We start from the raw sequence: 22,334 nt of genomic DNA on the forward strand, positions 1-22,334 counted from the left end.
CGCCTTGCAACAATCTCTCTCGCTTACATCATCGTAGTAGGATTTAAATAGCTATACAGACCATGTTTCTCCTGGAAACAAAACACCTGATTGGTCAACCTTGCAGCCAGCCTCTACCTACCAACAGAGATAAACCCGAGCTTTTCAACCAATAGCGGCACAGTTCCTGTTGTTGTAAGAAACCAATGAAACGGCTGTCACTAAGGGAGGGAAATACATAGAAGCATAAAAGGTCTGTCATGTGTATTATATTTTCATGCCATGTCAGTGATTTTATTTTCGTTCTGATCTTAATATCGTTTCAAAATGTAGATTAAGGAGATAACTGATTGATTCTTTCCACTGATGCTTATTTTATAAGCAGATAATGGGACTTACTAGCAACGTGATGTAGTACTATCAGGTTGTAAAAGGGGGAGGGGGAGGGGGCGAGGGGGAGGTGATTCGGAGGAAAATACTGTAAGTACAGTTTTCCACATGTTGTAAAAGGATTCTTACGGTAGTGAAATGTAGCTAAATATTCAGAATATAGATCCAATGTGATTTTTTAAAAAGTAAAGCAATCTACTAGGATGTAATAGTTTCACAGTGATTTTTAATGCAAAGAAGAAGAAAAAAGGTAAATAAATAATTTACATGGATACTTGTATATTTGTGTGTCTATGTGGTCCTTCGTGTGTTAAGAAAGTTACGTGGAAATGGGAGGTGGGGAATTAAGGTGTTCTGAATATCCTATCAAATCTTTTGCTGTATTATAAAATTATTTATTCAGGGATCAGAAGGAATCCACGCTGCTATTTTGACTTGATAATCTCTGTTCATGTTTTTTACGTAAAAGCTTAAGGATCTATAGAAAAGCAGTATGGAGTAAATTTCTTAATAAAGAAAGATGAATAGGATACTTTTGGGTTTCAAATCTGGCAGTGACAAAAAAAAAATTCACATTACGATGAGCCCAAACAGATATGTAACAGAGTGCTGCAGCTCAAACAAATGATGTACTATGTAAAAGCCTCTTTTACCAATTCTTTATCCAAACCAATCACAGTATGAATCTTTTATATAAAGCAGAGGCAGCCAGCGAGCAAGGAAGACAGAAATTGAGAGCATATGGAGGAAGGGGGAAGCAAGCAGGATTTACAGCCGAGAAATGCAGAATAGATGTATATAACATGGCAGCCAAATCTAGTCTGAATCTGGAAGAGATTTTCAGTACAATCCTTAACAGAGTTGCACTCTTCTAAATCTGTTGAAGCCAATGGGATTACAGTAGCATCACTCTGTTGTTTAGCATTACAGTGTTAGGTTCAGAGGGAAGTTTCTGTTTACCTCTGATAGTGTCTAGTGCCCTCCTGCTAATTTTGGGCCTGTGTTCAAAGCAAATCAGAAAAAAAACCTGCCTTCTCAACAAAGATTAAATATACTTAAGATCTGCATTGTAAAGTTAGACATGTATTAACAAGCATAATTTTAAAAAATCATACTGTTTATGGTACTATGGTGTTCAGTAAAGCTTTATAGACACTGACATTCTGAGGTAAAAGATCTGTGTTATGCTATTCGGGAATGCATGCTTTTGTCTAAATGGAACAGTTAAAGGTGAGACTATGTGACTTGTTTCATGCACTGGCCTATGTGTTTCCATGTAATGTTTATTTTCTTTTTGCCTGTTGTATCTCTTGCATTGCTTTTCTTAATTAAACAATTTGTTTAAAATGTTTTTTTCCCCTAGACTTTTTAAAGGATTTTTGCTATCAACTAATTATAATGTATATTATATTATGCTGTTGTTTGATGACTTGGAGCTGAACAAAATCATTGTGGAACATCACAGAAACCCAAACAAAGTATGGAGAGATCTGAATGAGAAAACTTTTTCAAGATTATAGAGCCATTACCATGTTGACCCTCTAATCCAGGGGTAGTCAAACTGCGGCCCTCCAGACGTCCATGGACTACAATTCCCAGGAGCCCCTGCCAGCAAATGCTGGCAGGGGCTTCTGGGAATTGTAGTCCATGGACATCTGGAGGGCCGCAGTTTGACTACCCCTGCTCTAATCTTTCCCTTGACTTCATTGAGGGTGGAAACAAGGGCACAGCAATAGCTCACTGTAAGCCCTGCTCTAGATAATGCATGCATAGCCTCATTAATAATTCTCAAAATAAAAACAAATTAACAATAACAGTAAGTTCTCCTGTCACTACAAATACAGGAAATATTCAAATTATACTTGAAGCCAAGTACAGGGATTTGAGGTATTTAGGTTCAAAAATAAATGAAATGTTGGTGTCTCAAAAAGACATCTGGTGACAGGACCTTCAAGGGTTAAATGTTTGTATAAATGTTAAAATTATATTACTTTTATTATATTACTTTTATTACACTATTAAAAAAAACCCTTAGGAATTAAAAACATATATATAGCCCATAAGCTATCACAAAACATTGTGCTATGTGCCATATGAACCACTAGACCAGTGGTTCTCAACCTGGGGGTCGAACGACCCTTTCACAGGGGTCATGGCAAGGCAAGCAGCTTGGCTGGGGGATGCCATCCAAACAACAGCCTTGCAGGGTAGATCGAGATAGAGTGTTCTGCTATCTGGAGCAGCGGAAACAGTGAGATTGGCATGGTGGGACAAGAGGCAGAACTGAGAAACCCTGGGGAAAAAACAATTTATATACAACCATGAACAATGGATTTTCACACCATTGGTCAGTTTCGGTTTAATTTCTGTGAAAGAACACTTGCATAATTTTATTGTTGGGGGTCCTCATAACATGAGGAACTGTATTAAAGGGTTGCGGCATTAGGAAGGTTGAGAACCACTGCACTAGACCGACATGTTTCGGCCCTTATAGGGCCTTCACTCATTGCGATACACGCACCATTGAGAGAACACATCATTGAAAATTTGGGCAGCCTTTAGAAGAGAGCTAGTGACTGATAACTAGACATCTTCTTTCATCAAGTGACTCTTACCTTGGAGCTTTTATTGGCTGCTATGCATATTTTATATGAGTTAAGAACCGGTGAACTAAATTTTGGGATAGCTCACCAGCATGGGCAATGTCCAGGAGCTCAGTTATTTAGAAGATAAACTCCTGTGTGGCATGGTTTCCTGATCCCTTATACCACATTTGTTTTCCATCTCTGCCATTACGGCCTAGTGCCAGCCACTTTGGGGACAGCAAAGGAAGCACATCACAGAGTGCATGATGTTGTAAGTTGATCTCAGCTTATTGTTTCTGGCTATTCCTTTACTTTTCACCTTTTAAAAAAAGTCTATATAAAGCCACATTGTTCATAGAATCATAGAGTTGGAAGGGGCCATACAGGCCATCTAGTCCAACCCCCTGCTCAATGCAGGATTAGCCCTAAGCATCCTAAAGCATCCAAGAAAAGTGTGTATCCAACCTTTGCTTGAAGACTGCCAGTGAGGGGGAGCTCACCACCTCCTTAGGCAGCCTATTCCACTGCTGAACTACTCTGACTGTGAAAAATTTTTTCCTGATATCTAGCCTATATCGTTGTACTTGAAATTTAAACCCATTACTGCGTGTCCTCTCCTCTGCAGCCAACGGAAACAGCATCCTGCCCTCCTCCAAGTGACAACCTTTCAAATACTTAAAGAGGGCTATCATGTCCCCTTCTCAACCTCCTTTTCTCCAGGCTGAACATTCCCAAGTCCCTCAACCTATCTTCATAAGGCTTGGTCCCTTGGTCCCAGATCATCTTCGTCGCTCTCCTCTGTACCCTTTCAATTTTATCTACGTCCTTCTTGAAGTGAGGCCTCCAGAACTGCACACAGTACTCCAAGTGTGGTCTGACCAGTGCCGTATACAATGGGACTATGACATCTTGTGATTTTGATGTGATGCCTCTGTTGATACAGCCCAAAATGGCATTTGCCTTTTTTACCGCTGCATCACACTGCCTGCTCATGTTTAGTTTACAATCCACAAGTACCCCAAGGTCTCGTTCACACACAGTGTTACCTAGAAGCGTATCCCCCATCCAGTAGGCATGCTTTTCATCTTTTTGACCCAGATGCAGAACTTTACACTTATCTTTATTAAATTGCATCTTGTTCTCATTTGCCCATTTTCCCATTGTGTTCAGATCTCGTTGAACTCTGTCTCTATCTTCCGGAGTATTTTCCAGTCCGCCCAATTTGGTGTCATCTGCAAACTTGATGAGTAGTCCCTCCACCCCCTCATCTAGATCATTAATAAATATGTTAAAAAGTACCGGGCCGAGCCCTGAGGTACCCCACTACTCACCTCTCTCCAGTCTGATGAAACACCATTGACAACAACTCTTTGAGTGCGGTTCTCTAACCAATTCCCTATTCACCTGACTATCTGAAAATCCAGATTGCAGTCCTTCAATTTATCCATCAGAACATCATGGGCAGCCTTGTCAAAAGCTTTACTAAAATCCAAGTAAATGACATCAACCGTATTTCCCCGATCCAGCAAACCTGCTACTTGGTCAAAAAAGGAAATCAGGTTGGTCTGGCAGAACCTGTTGGAGACAAATCCATGCTGACTTCCTTGGATCACCAAATTGTCCTCCAGATGTTTGCAGATCACTCCCTTTAATATCTGCTCCATTATCTTCCCCACAACAGAGGTCAGACTCACTGGTCTGTAGTTTCCCGGGTCATCCTTCCTCCCTTTTTTGAAGATCGGAATAACATTTGCTCTCTTCCAGTCCTCCGGGACATCTCCAGTCCTTAAAGAGGTTCCGAAGATGATGGACAAGGGCTGTGCAAGTTCTCTGGAAAGTTCTTTGAGTACTCTCGGGTGCATTTCATCCAGACCAGGGGATTTGAACTCATCCAGTGCAGCTAAATGCCTCTCGACAACCTCTCTATCTATGTTAACCTGCCACCCAGACACTGTCCTTTGGCTATGGCCATCTCTAGATGTGCCTAAACACTTTGACCTGTGGGAAAAAACAGATGTAAAATAGGCACTAAGCCTTTCTGCTTTCTCTGCATCTTCCGTTAGAGTTTGTCCATCCGCACCCAACAGTGGCCCTATTGCCTCCTTTACTTTACGTTTGCTCCTCACATAACTGAAAAATCTTTTCTTGTTACAATGGGCTTCCCTGGCCAATCTTAGCTCACTCTCAGCTTTGGCCTTTCTTATGATTGATTTACAGTGCCTAGTATCCTGTAGGTACTCTTCTTTAGAGCTCTGTCCTTCCCTCCATTTCCTGAACATTTTCCTTTTCTTTCTTAGTTCCTCTTGAAGTTCTCTGTTCATCCAATAGGCTTCTTAGAGCTCTTGCAGTGTTTTCGTCTTTCTGGGATAGTCATTGATTGAGCATGCAATAGCTCTTGTTTAAGTAGCGCCCACCCTTCACATGCTCCCTTCGCTTCCAGCATTCTTGTCCATGGTATGACGCTCATCATGTCTCTGAGTTTATTAAAGTTTGCCCTACGAAAATCCAACATCCACGTCTGGCTAGAAGCTTCCTTGGCTTCCCATCTCTCTAAGGAATTCTATGAGGACATGGTCACTTCCCCCTAGGGTCCCCACCTCCTTCACCTCATCCACCAACTCTTGCCTGTTGGTCAGTATTAAGTATTAAGTCCAGTATGGCTGGACTTGTTTGGATAAGTAGTACGACATTGGCATGACAACATATATAATATCGTCATCTTAAACCTATTTTAAAGCTTTAAGGCTCTTTGAATTAAAAACATTCAAGTTATTTATTCATTATATTTATTATATTTATTCATTATATATTATAAATGTGGTTTTGTAATCTTTTGATGCCTTATTTGAAAGTTGTTGATGTTACAGTCTACATATCATTCCATGTAAGTTATAAAATGTTCAATGTAAACCGACCAGAGCAGCAAAGAAATGGGCGGTATAGAAATCTATATTATTTTTATTTTATTTATTTATTTAGTCATCTTAAACCTGTTTAAAGCTGTATGGCTCTTTGAATTTAAAACATTCAAAGCAGTATACAGTATACAAAAGAAAATAAGTTACACAAAATGAATAATAAAAATATCATTAAAATCATAACAAATAGATTGCAGCTAATAGTCAATGAAAAAGCATTGAGATGGGTAGGGAGCCAGAAACTTAGTTATATAACAAATGTTAAAATCAAACCGCTTAACTTCATTGACAGAAAAACAAATAATTTTTTAAAAAACTTAGTGTTCCCTAAATCTTTCATTAATTACGCAGGACATTATGCAATAAACTTAATTTATACTAACCTTCCAAAAAATTAAGGTTTTGATGTTGTATAAGTGGCCTTAATAAATGTGAGAATACTGACACCCAGGGTCACTGTGAGGCATTCCATTGAGACACTGAGGATAAGGTGGTTTCTTGTATATTTACAACTCAATCTTCAAACAAGGAAGGAATGAAGAGAAAGAACATGCATACTGACCCAGTGAGATAGGGATGTACAAAGCAGTCACAAATATTACAGTCACAATAAAAGAATACTCTAGACAATATAAAATTGGGTTAAAATCACCAACTAAAAAGTAACAATGAAGACCTTGAAAAATAAACAGAAGAACTTTCTAGGCCCCAGTAATCCCCTGGAAATTTTGTCTTAAATTAACATCTCAAGGCAAACTTCCCTAGGAAGATCATGTCCTCAGACACTGTGGCACTATGAAGAGTGGGGCCATGAAGATGACCTGGATATACATAGACACTTAAGGGAAAAGACCGACTCAACCTTTATTCCTGGATTGTAAGGCTTTATAGATGAATAACAGCCATTTGAATTGGGCCTGTAAATAAACTGGCCACCATGTATATGGCCAAGCAGCGTAAAAATCTGCATGAGCAACCAGCAAGCATAATTTAATAATTTTGCAGCCACAATCTACATCAGTTATAATTGCTGATCACATTCCAACAAGAGCCCCATGTAGAGCATGTTGCAGTGTATCGGGAGTAGGAATAATATAGCAACATTCCTTGAGTATTATTTTTAGTATTGATGTCTTGCCTTCAACGCATACTCAATGAAATATCTCACAGGGTTGTGAAGAGTAGAAGAGAACAATATAAGCTGCTTGGGTCCCCACTGGGGAGAAAGGAGGAATATAAATTAAATCAATAAAATAAATTACCTGGAGCAGATTGAGCAACATGTGTAAAACCTGTCCACAAAATATGACAAGAGGCAACCTGTACTGAACTTTCAATTGAAAGAATTGGACTGTATTCCTACATCTTGAGAGCAAATTCAAAGAAACTGGCATCCTGTCATAATTGAATAATGTGAGTGTGCAGTGCCTATGTTCACAAAAAAATAGGGCCAGTTTTGATACATAATTTACAACCCCCTAATAAATGATGTAAGAGCCTCTTGTGGCGCAGAGTGGTAAGGCAGCCGCCTGAAAGCTTTGCCCATGAGGTTGGGAGTTCAATCCCAGCAGCCGGCTCAAGGTTGACTCAGCCTTCCATCCTTCCGAGGTCGGTAAAATGAGTACCCAGCTTGCTGGGGGGTAAACGGTAATGACTGGGGAAGGCACTGGCAAACCACCCCGTATTGAGTCTGCCATGAAAACGCTAGAGGGCGTCACCCCAAGGGTCAGACATGACTCGGTGCTTGCACAGGGGATACCTTTACCTTTACCTTTTAATAAATGATGTAACTGTAGTACAGTTGTCACTTTGCTCGGGGATCTCTCTCCCCGGTTCCTGATGCCTACTGCCACTCAGCTGAACAGTGGAAGGAAATGCCCAGTGAAATGGTGTGAATGGCATCTCTGGTGTGATGAAGTATAATCAAGAAGTTACATCATTGCACTGGGCGAATGCTGGAATGTCTCCCTGCTGTGGTGGCATCACTACCAAAGTTCGGAAAGACTTGTAAAACTGTGCTCTTGCACAAGGCATATGGCTGAGGCCAATGTTAGCACATAGACGGTTTACGCACTGAAGCTTTCATGTTGGGCAGCAGGCTGGAGTTTTAGTCGTGGCAGGTTGCCTCACCTCTTCCTGTACCCACACCGGGGAGCATTTGGCCTGGTGCACCTCATTTGTCCCCTATTTGTGCACCTGCACAGGAGCTGGGGCAGTGAGGTTCCCAGTACGTAAACGGTTATAGTGAGATCAGAATGCCCCCCCTCCTCTTCATCTTCCGTCCAACTGAACCTGAGATCATAACTAAACAAGGATTAAACTGACTCCCATTGAGGCAGTGTTAGATCATCCTTTTAAATAGGAACTGTTTAAATTGTTAATGGCTTAAAATTATTTTATGTATGGGTTTTTAATGTTGTGAGCCTGTGAGCCAACTCGAGACTGCTGCCAGAGAGGGGCGGCCTATAAATCTAATAAAGTCAAACCAGAGGTGGTTACTGCACCAGGGACACCGGTCATCTCTCTGAAGTCAGAAAGGCTTTCTTCTTTTCCCACTGGTTGCCATACATGTCAACCCTAAGCAGCTGCATAAGTGATATAAATTCCAGAAGCAAGGTGCTAATGTAGTTCCCAGACAAATTGTGGACCCCCCTCAAATGAAAATTTTGCCATTTGGCCAGAGTGTCTTTTGGCTCAATGCTAACATTTAGAGAGCATTGAAAAATATAATTAACAGCAGGTCGTCAATACAAACAGAGATTTACTTGATGTTTGATCTGTAGAATACAAATCTGATAAAGTTGCAAGATTTATGTTAAAACTACATTTTAATCCAGGTGTGATGACATTATTAGTGGTATTCATTTTCCCTTCTGCTGTAGACCAATTCACATTTTGGTTTTGGACTGTGATTCAGCTGCCTCCCTTAGCAGCTCATATTCAGGCAATCAATAGTACCATATTGGAAGGAGCAGGTTAGTATAAATTTGAGGAATGTTCAAAGTGATTGCAGAGTCTTGGATCTCATGAAGGATTTCCATGGATGGAAGAGAGTGATTTTTACTGATTACCCTCTTCTGCTGCACATCTCTTACTTCCCTTCTGCTTTCCCAAGAAACAGTGTTTTGTGGGTATTTGGGGTTAATACACTGGAAAGTTATGCTCCACTGGCAGGAATCTTCACTGGATTGCAGCCAAAATCCATGGTCTAATGTTTCTATATACTTTGGGTATGTTGAATTCATAAAACAGATTCTGTATTTTTCTATGAATTCTGTGAATCACCTGCCTTGCCCTGGGTATCCCAGCTAGTCCAATCTCATCAGATCTTAGAAGCTAAGCAGGGTTGGTCCTGGCTAGTAGTTGGATGGGAGACCTCCAAGGAATATCAGTTTTATGTTCTGGAGGCAAGCATGGCAAACCACTTCTGAATGTCTCTTGCCTTGAAAAACCTATAGGCAGGACCAGTTTATCCATGTAACACATATAGCACATACAATGGACCCCATGCTTCCAGGGGCCCTGCATGGTGCCTTCCCCCATAGGTCAAGGCCATAGTCTCTCCCCTTCCCTCTTTTCCCTCTTTAAGGACACTCAGTGTGACACCCCTTTCTACTGTGGGAGGCTTCCCCACCCACAGTCTAGCTGCTTCTGCTGCAATCGTATTCTGCTAGGGTCCCACAGATCCTCTGGTGCTAAGGGCCCCATGAATTCTTAAACCACTCCTGTCTACACGGTCACTGTGACTGATGGCCAAAACCACAATGAATTACCTACATTTTTATATCATTCCTTCGGTACTCATATTTTCATACTGCTTGAAAATAAGTACTTTTAACAAACCACACAAACAAATAAATAGTATGCTTTAGCAATACACAGTAAAGTGTTATTTTTTCCAGTGGCACTGGATTATATCGTGAAAATCCTCTCCACTATTTAATTAAAGACTCAGATGGACCTTTTCCAACATATGAGAGCATTCCAGAAAAAAAGCATGAATTTTGTTTGTCATCCTTAACATGAAACTTTTACTCCAACAAAAAATTAGGCTGTACAAAGAATAAACGTTAACCATTAAGGAGGTTAATTTTCTTCTTCTGTGACAACACAGTGGGCCTAAACAAAACTGTTGCAATCCACAATGCTCTTTCATGTAAATTGGGTTCTGTCTGCACTGTACATTCATATACGTTTTGTAACATAGTTTACACTGTTGTAAATATTTGTAATCTGAGCCTGCAGTCTTTGGGTGGATGTTCCTGTAAGAAAAGTACTTTTATGTTTGGGTGCATTGATACATTTCTTCTGAGACAACTGGCCAGTCCTTTGGGGATATATCAACATGACTTGGTTTTTCTCATCCTAATTTTCTCTCATTTAAATTCCTCAGCCAACTTGAATTTTGAGAAATCTGGGGTATAAACATTTATTACTTTCACTTTTGCTAAGAGCAGTTCTATTGGTGTAACTTCTGACTGAAGATTTCACCATTTCTCATTGTTATTCTCTAAGCACATCGGCTTCCCCGTGGCCTTTATTTAAAAAAATATTTTATGCTGTCCTTCTTTGTCAAAATGTCCACAACACTTTTACAAAAATCTGATATAGTGAAATACTATAAGCACTGTATTAATGAAGAGATTAAAAGTAATAATAAGCAGCAGTAAAGTAGGACAGAACTATCCCAATTACAATTATTTATAGCAATGTTTTTGAGAAAAATTAACAAGGACTAATACATAGTTGTGCTGTGTGACATCTTGCACAGAGGCCAGAGGTGTCCAAAGGAAATGCTGTGGAATATAATGCTCTTAACGGGCAGATGGGAAACTGTAACTTAGACATTTTCCAACAAGAGGAGACATTTTTCTTCTCTTAAACTAGGTGTAGTTTTCCATTAGGTAGAACTGTGCAAGACTGGTTTCCAGATGATAGAGCAAATGATGCAGATCAGATGCACAGTACAGTCACTGCAAGCTGATCTCGACGCATGCAAAATATTAGTACAGACGAACCCTGCAGTTGTTTCTTTTTATTTTGAGAAATGCTTCTCTTAACTTTAACCAATTTTTAAAATGCTTATCCATTTCAGCTTTCTACAGTGTGTGCTTTAGTTTTTGTGATACGCAGTAGGAGCTCCAACTGCACAAGTATGTGTTCATGGAGAGCCAATATACTGTTTCTTTTTCTGCATTTTCTTTACATATTATACCTGCTTGTGCTCAAATCTGAAAGCTATAGCTTTTCAAGAAGCTACTCAAAGTTGGTACCGACTTGATGCAGTAGATGTTTCGTTAATCCAGTATTCTAGCTTTGATGTACAAAAGTCATTTTTAAACATACTCAGTTTTGGTTGTACACCATAAAGAAGTAAAGAAAGATCCCTAAATTCTTCTGGAAAGATGTTTTATCTTCATTATATCTGTTTAGTAATTTACAGTATAATTATAATGCATAAACCTATTCTAAAAGGTGCACATACGTATGATTATGTAACAACTAATGGCGTCCTTTGAGGTCATGGAGTAAACAATGATATTACATTTAACTTCCCTTTCTCCACCTTACATAAGACTGACGTCTTTCGTAGAAGTTCTTCAGTGGAATTTGGTAATCTATACATTTATCTGCTAAACACTATTTTCTCTGTTTTAATAAAATTAGATACAGTCTTTGATTTAACCATTAGAATAAGTGATATAAAACTGGTACCAAAACTGACTGTAACTGTTTAAAATACCTATTATGTGTATCCATATAATCTAAAGACTATTGTATTTAAGATAATGCTTAAATTGAAGACTGAACTGTGCTCAGACTTGATGGAGGTTCAAGCCTCAGTGCCAGTAAATATATGTATCAAAATGATCATATTCGGCATCACATGTGGAACTGAAATCCTTTGAAATACCTTTTATCAATTTTGTATCCATGTGTGGCATTCCATCTGTCATTATCTTATGTAACAAACTTCTTGTATTGCTTTTATAGTTGATCACTTAGCTGAATTCTTTATTGTTTTATAATGTAAACATTTGATGTCCAGAATTTGCATGAAGTATGTGCTTCTCTTCTCTTCGTCCCCCTCCCCCACTCTTATGTAACATCTATCTGTATCCCTGTAAAAAAAGCCAACCTTGTAAAAATAATTTTTGAACTTATTTTTTTTTGTTAGTATTCCTATTGAGCAAAGGTAAAAAAGCCAAACAGTAAGACCTAATGTTGTGTGGAAGGGGTGTTATTTGGTAGCGTTTTTTACTGTGCTGATCCCTCCTCCAAGAGATGCTTGCCGTAGTCTAAAGATTTGTATTGTATGTGGATGCTTTAAACACTTTTGGTACTGTAAAATATACTACTGAATGATGGTCAAATGATGATATAGAAATAGCAAATATTGTGTCTAAAGCAAGCATTTCAGAGATCATATTTTTATCTTAAGGTTGTCCTATATATTATGTAAACAGGATGACATTTTCTTTACCCTTTTATTCAAAGATGATGAAGTTGAGATAAGAAATTAAACAGAATTAAGAAGATTACTTCTTTTTAAAAAGTTCTCCATGCATAATGATCACTAATTCTCAAGACATAGCAGGTATTTGCTTGATAATTGTTTTCATAATCATAGATTCCAGGATGAAGGTATTTTAAGTTTTTATTTATATAACTAAAGGCCAAGTTATAAACTTAGCAGAGCAGAATTTTCCTTCCAATTTTTTCCTGTACATTTTAAGTAATATGCTGATTTTTTATTCTTGATTTCATCCAGTCTTTGGGTGATTTTAAAAATATATTTTCTCTTTCTCGACTATATTATACTGCATGAGGATTTTTGATCTGATGTATTACAAATGCATTTTTTTAATATACTACCCAGCATGTTCTAGGAGTATCACAATAAGAAGACCGTATTCCATATAAGCATAAAGCAAATAGAAACTCTCATGGCTGAATATGCTGTTTTCATGTTGGTCAGTCACTTACCTGAAGCTGATTCTTTACACGTAGAGAAATTTTATTTAACAATGAAGCCTTCAGTCCAAAGTGGCGAAGTGGTGGGCCAGATCCAGATAGGAGTGTCAGAGTTCTGTGAAATGGTTTGTGAATGCATTTATAAAACATGATTTAATCAGAAGATGTTCAAATTTTAACTCAGATGCCATTTAAGTAGAGTAGTTGTGTAGACAAAGACTAACTGGTTACAAATTGGGGGGGGGGGGCTGACTAAATGAATGATGCTATATTCCAGCATTGTGCTGTCATTTAATATAATGGTTTAGAATTCTACAGCACAGACTGGATATTCACAAGCTCAGGCATTCATAACACAAAATACAATTTCAGATAATGTGGTATAGATCAGGCATTCATACGAACATTGTACAGGTTTCTAGACATGTTACTTCTGTGAATTGTTTTCAGAGTCCACAGTATCTGTTTCCCTGAAAAACTAAAGAAACTGAGGTAACAGGACAAATCAAAGTGGGCCACTTCAAGAGGTTGATGGCTGAGCTTGTTTTAAGAGATTTTTTAAATATGACCATCTAATAATTTTCTGATTGATGCTTCAATTACTTGTAATTATTTGTTCTGAAAAAGGATTTCCTTACCACTGTTTTGTTGGCAACAGTTATCCTACAAAAGACAGTTGATAATGCTCTTAACAAACTCTTGTTCAATGTATCAAACTTTATATTTCTTTGAAATTGAAGAAAATAGCTGCACTGTTATGGCATTTATAGCTGCTTTTACTATTGGATTTAATTTGAGGGAATTCTCTGTTGACATCCACATTAATGCAGTATATAGTGTAGCACAACAACCCAAACTACGAAGTTAGAAAAGAAAAAGGATTGCAATTCATTTTTTACTGTTCCAAGATCTAATAAAATAATTTAGAAATATTCTGATTTGCAAATGAATAATAATAATAATCTGAGATTTTATGTACTTGGAAATGTAATGTCAATTTCCATTTGTGCTGTATATGCTATTTACAGTGATTACATAACCAAGAGCATATTTCCATTTACCACTAAATTTAAAGTAAGTTAAAGGAGTGCAGCCACTTATGATTAATATACCTGATTCCACTCATATATCATTTTTCATGGAAACATACTGGCTGCATGATTTAAATGATTATGTAAATGATAAATTTGACATTATCAGCAAATAAACCTAATATTTAGAACACGCTTTACTTACAAAAATAGCAGGTTTCATATGAATATCTTGCCTAAATATTGACACTATAATGTTTTTTGCTTTTCATTCAACCTTTTCAGATTTTACTTGCAGGTGAAAATAATTAAATGATTTAATGTATACAGTGGATAATTAAATGATTTAATGTATACAGTGGATAATTAAATGATTTAATGTATACAGTGGATAGTAGAATAAAACTACTGGATATATATATATATATATATAAAAATTCCTAATGTTTACTGTAAATTAAATCCATAACAGTATGTTACAATGCCCCTAAATATGAGCCTGTTTGCTACCATTAACTCGCACCTATAGGTGGCAGTCTGCTTTCACTATGGGAATGTGAGACTTCCAATTCACAATGTGCCAAAAGTTGTGGACTGAAATTATACTAGAGGGGCATCTACATGAAAATGCATGATGGTAGGGAACTTGACAGGGTTTTCACAATGAAAATTTACAAGAAAGGAATCCTTTCCTTTTGAGAGGGTGCGGTGGTGGATTTAAATATTTAATCTTCACTCAAACTTGTCATTTGAAATATGGTCAGTACCATTTTGTAAAAATTTATGGATGTCTCACAAATGATGAAATGTGACTTCATATATACACTGTGGATTGTTTTAATTCAGTTGCTAGTCAAAAATGAAATAATAAAATAATTATAATTGGAAATATTCCCTTTTAATTTTTTTAGATGAAGCACCAAGATCTAGTACTTGCAGTTTTATAAGTAAATTTATTACTTCTGAGGTGTTATACAGGAGACTTCTACTACCCAAGCCTTAGTAATTTTGGCATCATAAATTGAAAATTAGGTCATAATTTCTGAAAGGTTAGTACAATATTCAAATTAGCTGAGTTGTACCGTCATGGCATTTCTGCCATCTCATTCTAAATGTTTATTTGCTGCAGCTGTAAATAATAAGAACATAGTCATCTCTCTTCGCTATAAACTGGTTTTCTGTGAGGGGGGAAGGGGTTCTACAAAAATGCGAGGGCAGACAGTGGAATCACCTCAGGAGATAAAAGATGGCATTTATGCCATTACCGTAGGATTCCAGACCTGCTGGTTAGCGTTCATTCATTGTTCTTGGCCTCATACATCACCTCATTGAAGCACTACCACAGTACATACTCTCATTGAGATAGTGCTTCAGTTTGCATGGTGCAAGTGTGCTGCCTTCCATACACTTGATGCATCTGGTAGAATGTACTGCAGTGGTTGGCATGACTTTATTTCTCTTCTTCCTTTGAAGGAAAGAAGCCTGTTATTCAGGCCTTAAGTCAAATCTGTGGGATTCCTGGCTAAGATGATGTTTTGTGAATGGATGTTTTATTCTGATGGATAAATTGAAGGACTGCAATCTGGATTTTCAGATAGTTAGGTGGATAGGGAATTGGTTAGAGAACCGCACTCAAAGAGTTGTTGTCAATGGTGTTTCATCAGACTGGAGGGAGGTGAGTAGTGGGGTACCTCAGGGCTCGGTGCTCGGCCCGGTACTTTTTAACATATTTATTAATGATCTAGATGAGGGGGTGGAGGGACTACTCATCAAGTTTGCAGATGACACCAAATTGGGAGGACTGGCAAATACTCCGGAAGATAGAGACAGAGTTCAACAAGATCTGAACACAATGGAACAATGGGCAAATGAGAACAAGATGCAATTTAATAAAGATAAGTGTAAAGTTCTGCATCTGGGTCAGAAAAATGAAAAGCTGCCTACTGGATGCCTACACTATGTGTGAACGAGACCTTGGGGTACTTGTGGATTGTAAACTAAACATGAGCAGGCAGTGTGATGCAGCGGTAAAAAAGACGAATACCATTTTGGGCTGTATCAACAAGGGCATCGCATCAAAATCACAAGATGTCATAGTCCCTTTGTATACGGCACTGGTCAGACCACACCTGGAGTACTGTGTGCAGTTCTGGAGGCCTCACTTCAAGAAGGACGTAGATAAAATTGAAAGGGTACAGAGGAGAGTGACGAAGATGATCTGGGGCTAAGGGACCAAGCCCTATGAAGATAGGTTGAGGGACTTGGGTATGTTCTGCCTGGAGAAAAGGAGGTTGAGAAGGGACATGATAGCCCTCTTTAAGTATTTGAAAGGTTGTGACTTGGAAGAGGGCAGGATGCTGTTTCCGTTGGCTGCAGAGGAGAAGGCACGCAGTAATGGGTTTAAACTACAAGTACAACGATATAGGCTTGATATTAGGGAAAAAAATTTCACAGTCAGAGTAGTTCAGCAGTGGAATAGGCTGCCTAAGGAGGTGGTGAGCTCTCCCTCACTGGCAGTCTTCAAGCAAAGGTTGGATACACACTTTTCTTGGATGCTTTAGGATGCTTAGGGCTGATCCTGCGTCGAGCAGGGGGTTGGACTAGATGGCCTGCAATGCCAAAAAAGATATTTTCCCCAAAGTTGTAGCACAAAGTTTGCCCCTGTAAGCTTCCCCCCCAATCAGGAATGAGGTTTATTTTAAACAGAAGCAAGACTCATGATTCCATAAGAGGTGGCAATAAAGAAGCACTATGCTGCATGGCGCTTCAGTGGAGAACTATTTGTTTAAAAAAATTAGCAGGCATTGCGGGCTCTTTAAAGCATGGAGAAAGGGGATTGGCTGTCTGGCTTGATTGATAGGCAGAAGAGAGTCGTGTATAAATTGTGTTGCTCTCTTCCACTATTTCCAGCTGCACTTGTGGAGCGGGGGAAGCGTGAAATGGGGGCAGAGAAGAGCGAGACCGCAAAAAAGGTGAGTAGGGGCCGGGAGGCATAATTATATGTAGCGTTATGCCACTCAACTGGCATAACGCTATTTTTAATGATGTGCAGAAATGCCCTTGGATAAGCAAAAAGTAAAAAAGCTAAAGAAATGATGGTAACATGGAATAGATGAGAACGTAGCAATTCAGAATCTAGGTGATTTTGGCAGTGCCCTGATGAATTGGTAAATTCCAAACATAAAATATTAAGGTTTTAAATTTGGTATTTGTTTTTAGTCTTAAAAAGAGGAACTAAATGTATTTTTAAATGCACATAGTTGGAATCTGATCTCAGAATTTCACTGGATCTTGCTTTTTTTATATACGTAGAACTAGAAAGTAGGACAGGCTATGATGATGATATCAGCCGTTCAGTTGAGTTCAACTCTTGGTGATCCTATGGCACAAGTGCTGACACAATTTTCAATCTTGCACTGCAGCTTTTAGTTGTGTAATGTTCTGGCTGGTGTCCATTTTGATCGTATCTAACCACTGCTTTCTTTGTCAGCTTGGTTTCCTTTTCCCACTGACCAGTCCTAGCACAATTGCTTTCTCCAGTAAGTTGAATCACGTGATACAGCCAAAGCAAAGAGAGCCAGGGTCTCATGATTTTACCTACCGGTGACAATAGCACTTGTGAATATTGACTGCAGAAATACTGTAGAGATGACACTTAGGAGGACTCCCATAAGCTCTGTCAGAGATGCATAGAAAGAGTAGCCATTTAGTACCAACATTTCCTCTTTGGATTTGCAATGGATAATTTTGTTTGGAGATTCTCTGATCCTTGTTGATATCTATTGATATCTCTGGTGAGACTCAACACAGTTTTCAGTGTGTTGATGGTAGGGCAGGGCATGTAACTCAGATTTGATGTTATCTTTTACCAAAGTTCATTATGAGGATTTAATCGGAATTTTTTTTTTTTTGCAGAATATATCGAGATGCAACAAGAGTACTGCCAAAACTGTACATGAAGGACAGCTATTCATTTTCAGACAACCAACGTATCTGAAACCACATATATGTCTATTTAAAGCCACAGCAATTTTCAGGAGAAAATGAAATTTTAACAGTATTCATTTATCTGGATAAATTGTATCCATTCTCTCACGGCTGCAAATGTGCTGGGTCTGTGTGCAGGAAAAGGGAAGCACGTAGAGCTGATATCTCGAGCTGCTGCCTCGGTGCAGCTGAACAGTGGATAAAACAGGCACAGGTGATGATTTTTTTCCTGGCCAGCTAAAACACGAATGGATGCCGAATAAAGAAATATTTCAGTATTTTCTTGATTTTTAAAAATAATTAATTTGCACAAAAACGAAGAAGGCCAATAATTTTAAAAGTCTCTGTTCACAAGCTGATGTCTACACCAGCAACAAGCTTTGCTCAGCTTCAATGACAAAATAAACATTGTTTTCAGTTGACAACTCAGTTGTTGTTATTAAATATACTATTGCATGTGCAAATAGGTTACGAATCTCGGTATCTGGCTGCAATTCTAAACCCAATTAGTAGTAATTCAGTCACACTGACCTTAGTGGGATCTACATCCAAATAAATATACAAATGAGTGTAACTTGTAATAATATTTGATAATATAAATTATTTATGCACTATATAAAAATACAAAAATTCCTGCCTGTAGGCTTGCAGTTTAAAAATGTGGGGGAGGGGCACTTGCCTGCATTTGTCCCATGCTGTGTTTCAGCTACATACAATGTAATAGGCACTTCCACCTATGCGACTGTTTTCGCATTGGAGGCTTTGTGCCGGGCTACAGGCTGGAGTTTGAGCCAGGGCAACCATGCGGGGAAGCATTTGGCCCAATGCACCTCATCTGCCCCAGATTTGTGCCCCCATGCAGGAGCCAGGGCACTGAAGTTCTCAGTGCAGAAATGATCTGTGTTTGTTTTTGTGGTATATAATAGGGAAGCCCAACTGCTCGTGAGCATTCACTTAGTACCAATGTACAATTTTCTTTACAGTTTATAACTGCTTGCTGAAAGCCAAGTTCTAGCTTTTCAAGAAACTTCTCAAACTATATCAACTGGATGTGATGGATGTATTTCCAACATTTGTAATGAAGAAGTAATTAAACAGTTGGTTGTCTTACGAACTTTTGTTTTTTGCCCCTTGACACCATTTCCCATTACTTTAAAGCAGCATCAAGACTTCAAGGTAGATTTGTTCTGTAGTTGAGCACTCTGAAGTACCCTACTTGATGAGATGTAATCATTATCAAGATGGAGGTTGCTGTATTCCCAGGTTGGTTACACCAGAGACAGAAGAGCAAGGCTGAGGGGACATAGAAAAATAAAATATGCATCTACTGACCCAAACTACCTTGCCAGTAAGAAAAGGATGCATTTCTGCAAATTCACATTCAGCCAGGCAAGCATGCCTGGTCCATTAGGGCAAGGGGGAGTGCTCCAGCAAGTCCAGTTCTTTGCTGCTTGTTTCCTTTGCAGCAAAAGAAAAGTAAAACTAAAGACTGCCTGAACTTACCACCAGCCCAGGGTGCTTGGAGACAGTTATCTTCTTTCTTAATCTCTGCCTTCCTGCCTGCTTGTCTTTCTGGACTTCAGCCAGGTTCCTCCTGACACTCAGAGGGGTTTCCTTCTCCGCAGGGCCTTCTGTTGGTCAAAGCCCATAACTGCCTAATGCTAAACTATAGAGGTACATTGAGATAAGGAAGGGTTGACTGGCTAGGTCTGTGGTTTTTGAAAGAATTTATTGGTCAGACACAAAAGGTAGCAGAAAAATGGTGAGGGAATAATTTTTTTTGTTCTGTATCCCCATTGTGTAATTACTTTCCCAGCAGATATAGTACACAAAGCCTGCAATCCTAAGCACACTTAGAAGTGTGCAAGCACCATTGAGCTCAGTTAGACTTCTGAGTCAACAACATGGTTAGTACTGTGCTACAAATCTGTCTACCCTTCCCACTCCCAAGACTGCCTGGGAGAATCTCTCCCTGCCCCATCCCGTTTTCTAGTTGCTTTGTAACAGCCTGCCTTCTGAAGAATTTGGAAACTTGCATACTGCGCTGGATTATTTTGGTAGGTATTAAGGTACAGAATGGTGGGTTTAAAAAAAATACAATATTTTACATTTTTCTCATGCGTGCGCTGAAATCTGAACTGTTTTCCATGTGGTCTCTTTGTTCCTTAGGGCTGAGTCCTCCTGATTCTTATGCTGATTTTTATGCTGCTAAGCACCCATTTGCATTTATGGTGCAGTAGTAATATTAGTTTGTCACCTGAAAAGATGGTAGACTTCTTTACGCAAGTATAAGAAGGCAAAGTGTACACAAAAATAGTTAATTTGAAAAGGGTTTTTTTTTTTAAGAAAGCTTATTTAGATGGTTGGAATTTTGCCCGAAGAAGATCTTTGCAATGCATTCCTATGTAGAGTTGCTCCTTTTGATGTCCATGTACATTAATGGGCTTAGACTTTAGTGATTGTATATAGAATTACACTGACAAAAAATATTCCTTCTCACTTGGACTCACCAGTCGTATGCTTATTTATTTGAAAGTAAACTCAGGCTAGTAGGTCTTATTTTCAAGTAAGTATGCATAGAATTTGCAGTCTGCAACTTTTTATTAACAAAGCTTATTGCTATTTTATCATCTGTATAAAATAAGTTCAAGATAGAGATAAAGAAATCTTATTGGGTGTATACCTTGTGGTTGGAAGGTTGGTTGTGGATAGAGGTGGTTGAGCACAAGCCAACTGAACCAAGGTAAGAGACTCTTTTAAGTTCATTTTCATATTATTTATTAAGAAACTGGTTGATGTGCTGGAGTGTTCTTGGGCAAGGATGAGGACAAAGTCACAGTTAGTTTGCTCTTTTAGTCACCATTTACTGCTCTCTGTTTTTCCAGCTATTTGGGGTACCAGCCACCCCTGCAACCAAGTGTGGCAAATGTCAAACTTGACAGGATATTGTATTTTTTTCATTTTGTGCTGCCTGTTCCCCCACTTTTTCACTCCTTTCGATAAAAGTGGTTAGTTGCTTTGTCGCATCAGAGAATTTTAAAAGATTATTCAAGACATCTGTGCCAAGTGTGCTTGTGCTCAATTTCCTGGTTAAGATTGGGCATGAACAGTTGACAAACTAAAGCACCTCCCAAATTTTGGCCAGTTTCTGGTTTGCAAAGTAGTCTTGGTGAACTGAAGATCTACCACAGATTTTAAAACCCATGCTTTCTGTTCTCCACTAGGAGCCATTTAACCCTCTGCTATCTGCGCCCCACTGTGAGCCATTAAAACCCCTGCTTTCTGCTAACTACAAAAAACGCCAACCAATTTGGCTTGCAGACCAACACACTGATTCATGGTTCAGTCATGTACAGCTCGTGCTCATCCCTGACTGGTGATAACTAGATTTTAAAAGTGAAAACAGACTCATTTTGCTTTATGTTAATATCACTATCACTAGAAAACATAAAAAGTGTGATTGCAAAAAATGACTAATGCAGTTACATTTTGTATTTTATAAATGATAAAATAATTCCTTATGCATCTGTTGATTGGGTATATTAGGTGACTGTGTACCAACCCCACAGGGTACAAGACACTGCTGCAGCCAAGCATTGTAAATGTCAAGCTTTATGTGGTACCATGTATTTTCATGGTTTGTGACTAAAATAAAAGTTGTGTTGTTATCATTCTAGCTTCTTGTTATTTATGTATTGTTTTAACATAATAACTACTATGAAAGTATACAATATTATTTTCTTGCCTAGACACATAATTAGATGATTAAGGCTTTGGGTTACACAATATCGGTGTCTTAAAATGTTAAACTGAAACTCTTCAAAGTTTTTAAATCACATGAGCCTTTTAACAACACTTCTGTCACCTAATCTTAAGGTGCTTGTGAGGACCAAACGAAGGAACTGAACCCCTTGGAAAAGGATGGGACAAAAATGTACTAGATATATGAATTGGTATAATACCTCAAGGCAAAAGTTAATTTGAAGGCATTTTATGATTATTACTACAACGTACAAGATAGACAAATGCATTCCTTCGAACCAACCTAGTTAGAATAAAAAAATGTTCAGGGTCTGCTACTGCAGTTTAAATATCTAATTGCAGTTGATTTGTTTTTAAAATTCACACCTCTGATTAATGGATGTATTTGTATTTAAACTATTCCGAGCCTCCTTTCCACCCACATAGGGTCCCCCAGGCTGTAAATATCAGAACATCAGAACATTTCAGCATTAAAATAGCAGTTAAAATATGTCTATTTAAAATACATAAATCAGTAAAACACATAAACACAGATAGCCCAAGGAGGGAGGTGAGCCAATAATGGTTAGTAGGGGAATGCCATGTAAACAAAGCCAAAAAGTCTTAACCTGCTTGCAGAAGATGGATGAAGCGTCATGAGGAGAGTGTTTCCAAGGTTTGGTGCCATGACAAAGAAGGCCCTTCCTCAGGTTGGCACCCGTTTAGGC

General features: G+C 38.5%; 1 long non-coding RNA gene across 1 annotated transcript; it reads left to right on the plus strand.

Annotated features, from left to right (window-relative positions):
• The first annotated feature begins 239 nt into the window (after positions 1–239).
• On the plus strand, positions 240–18,975 carry LOC143820155 (uncharacterized). Its single transcript, XR_013225261.1, has 3 exons — positions 240–619; positions 16,789–16,850; positions 17,794–18,975. It is a non-coding gene; the product is annotated as an uncharacterized LOC143820155 (long non-coding RNA).
• Positions 18,976–22,334: the final 3,359 nt, after the last annotated feature.

This window comes from Paroedura picta, chromosome 1, assembly GCF_049243985.1.
Source record: "Paroedura picta isolate Pp20150507F chromosome 1, Ppicta_v3.0, whole genome shotgun sequence".
Taxonomy (NCBI): Eukaryota; Metazoa; Chordata; class Lepidosauria; order Squamata; family Gekkonidae; genus Paroedura; species Paroedura picta.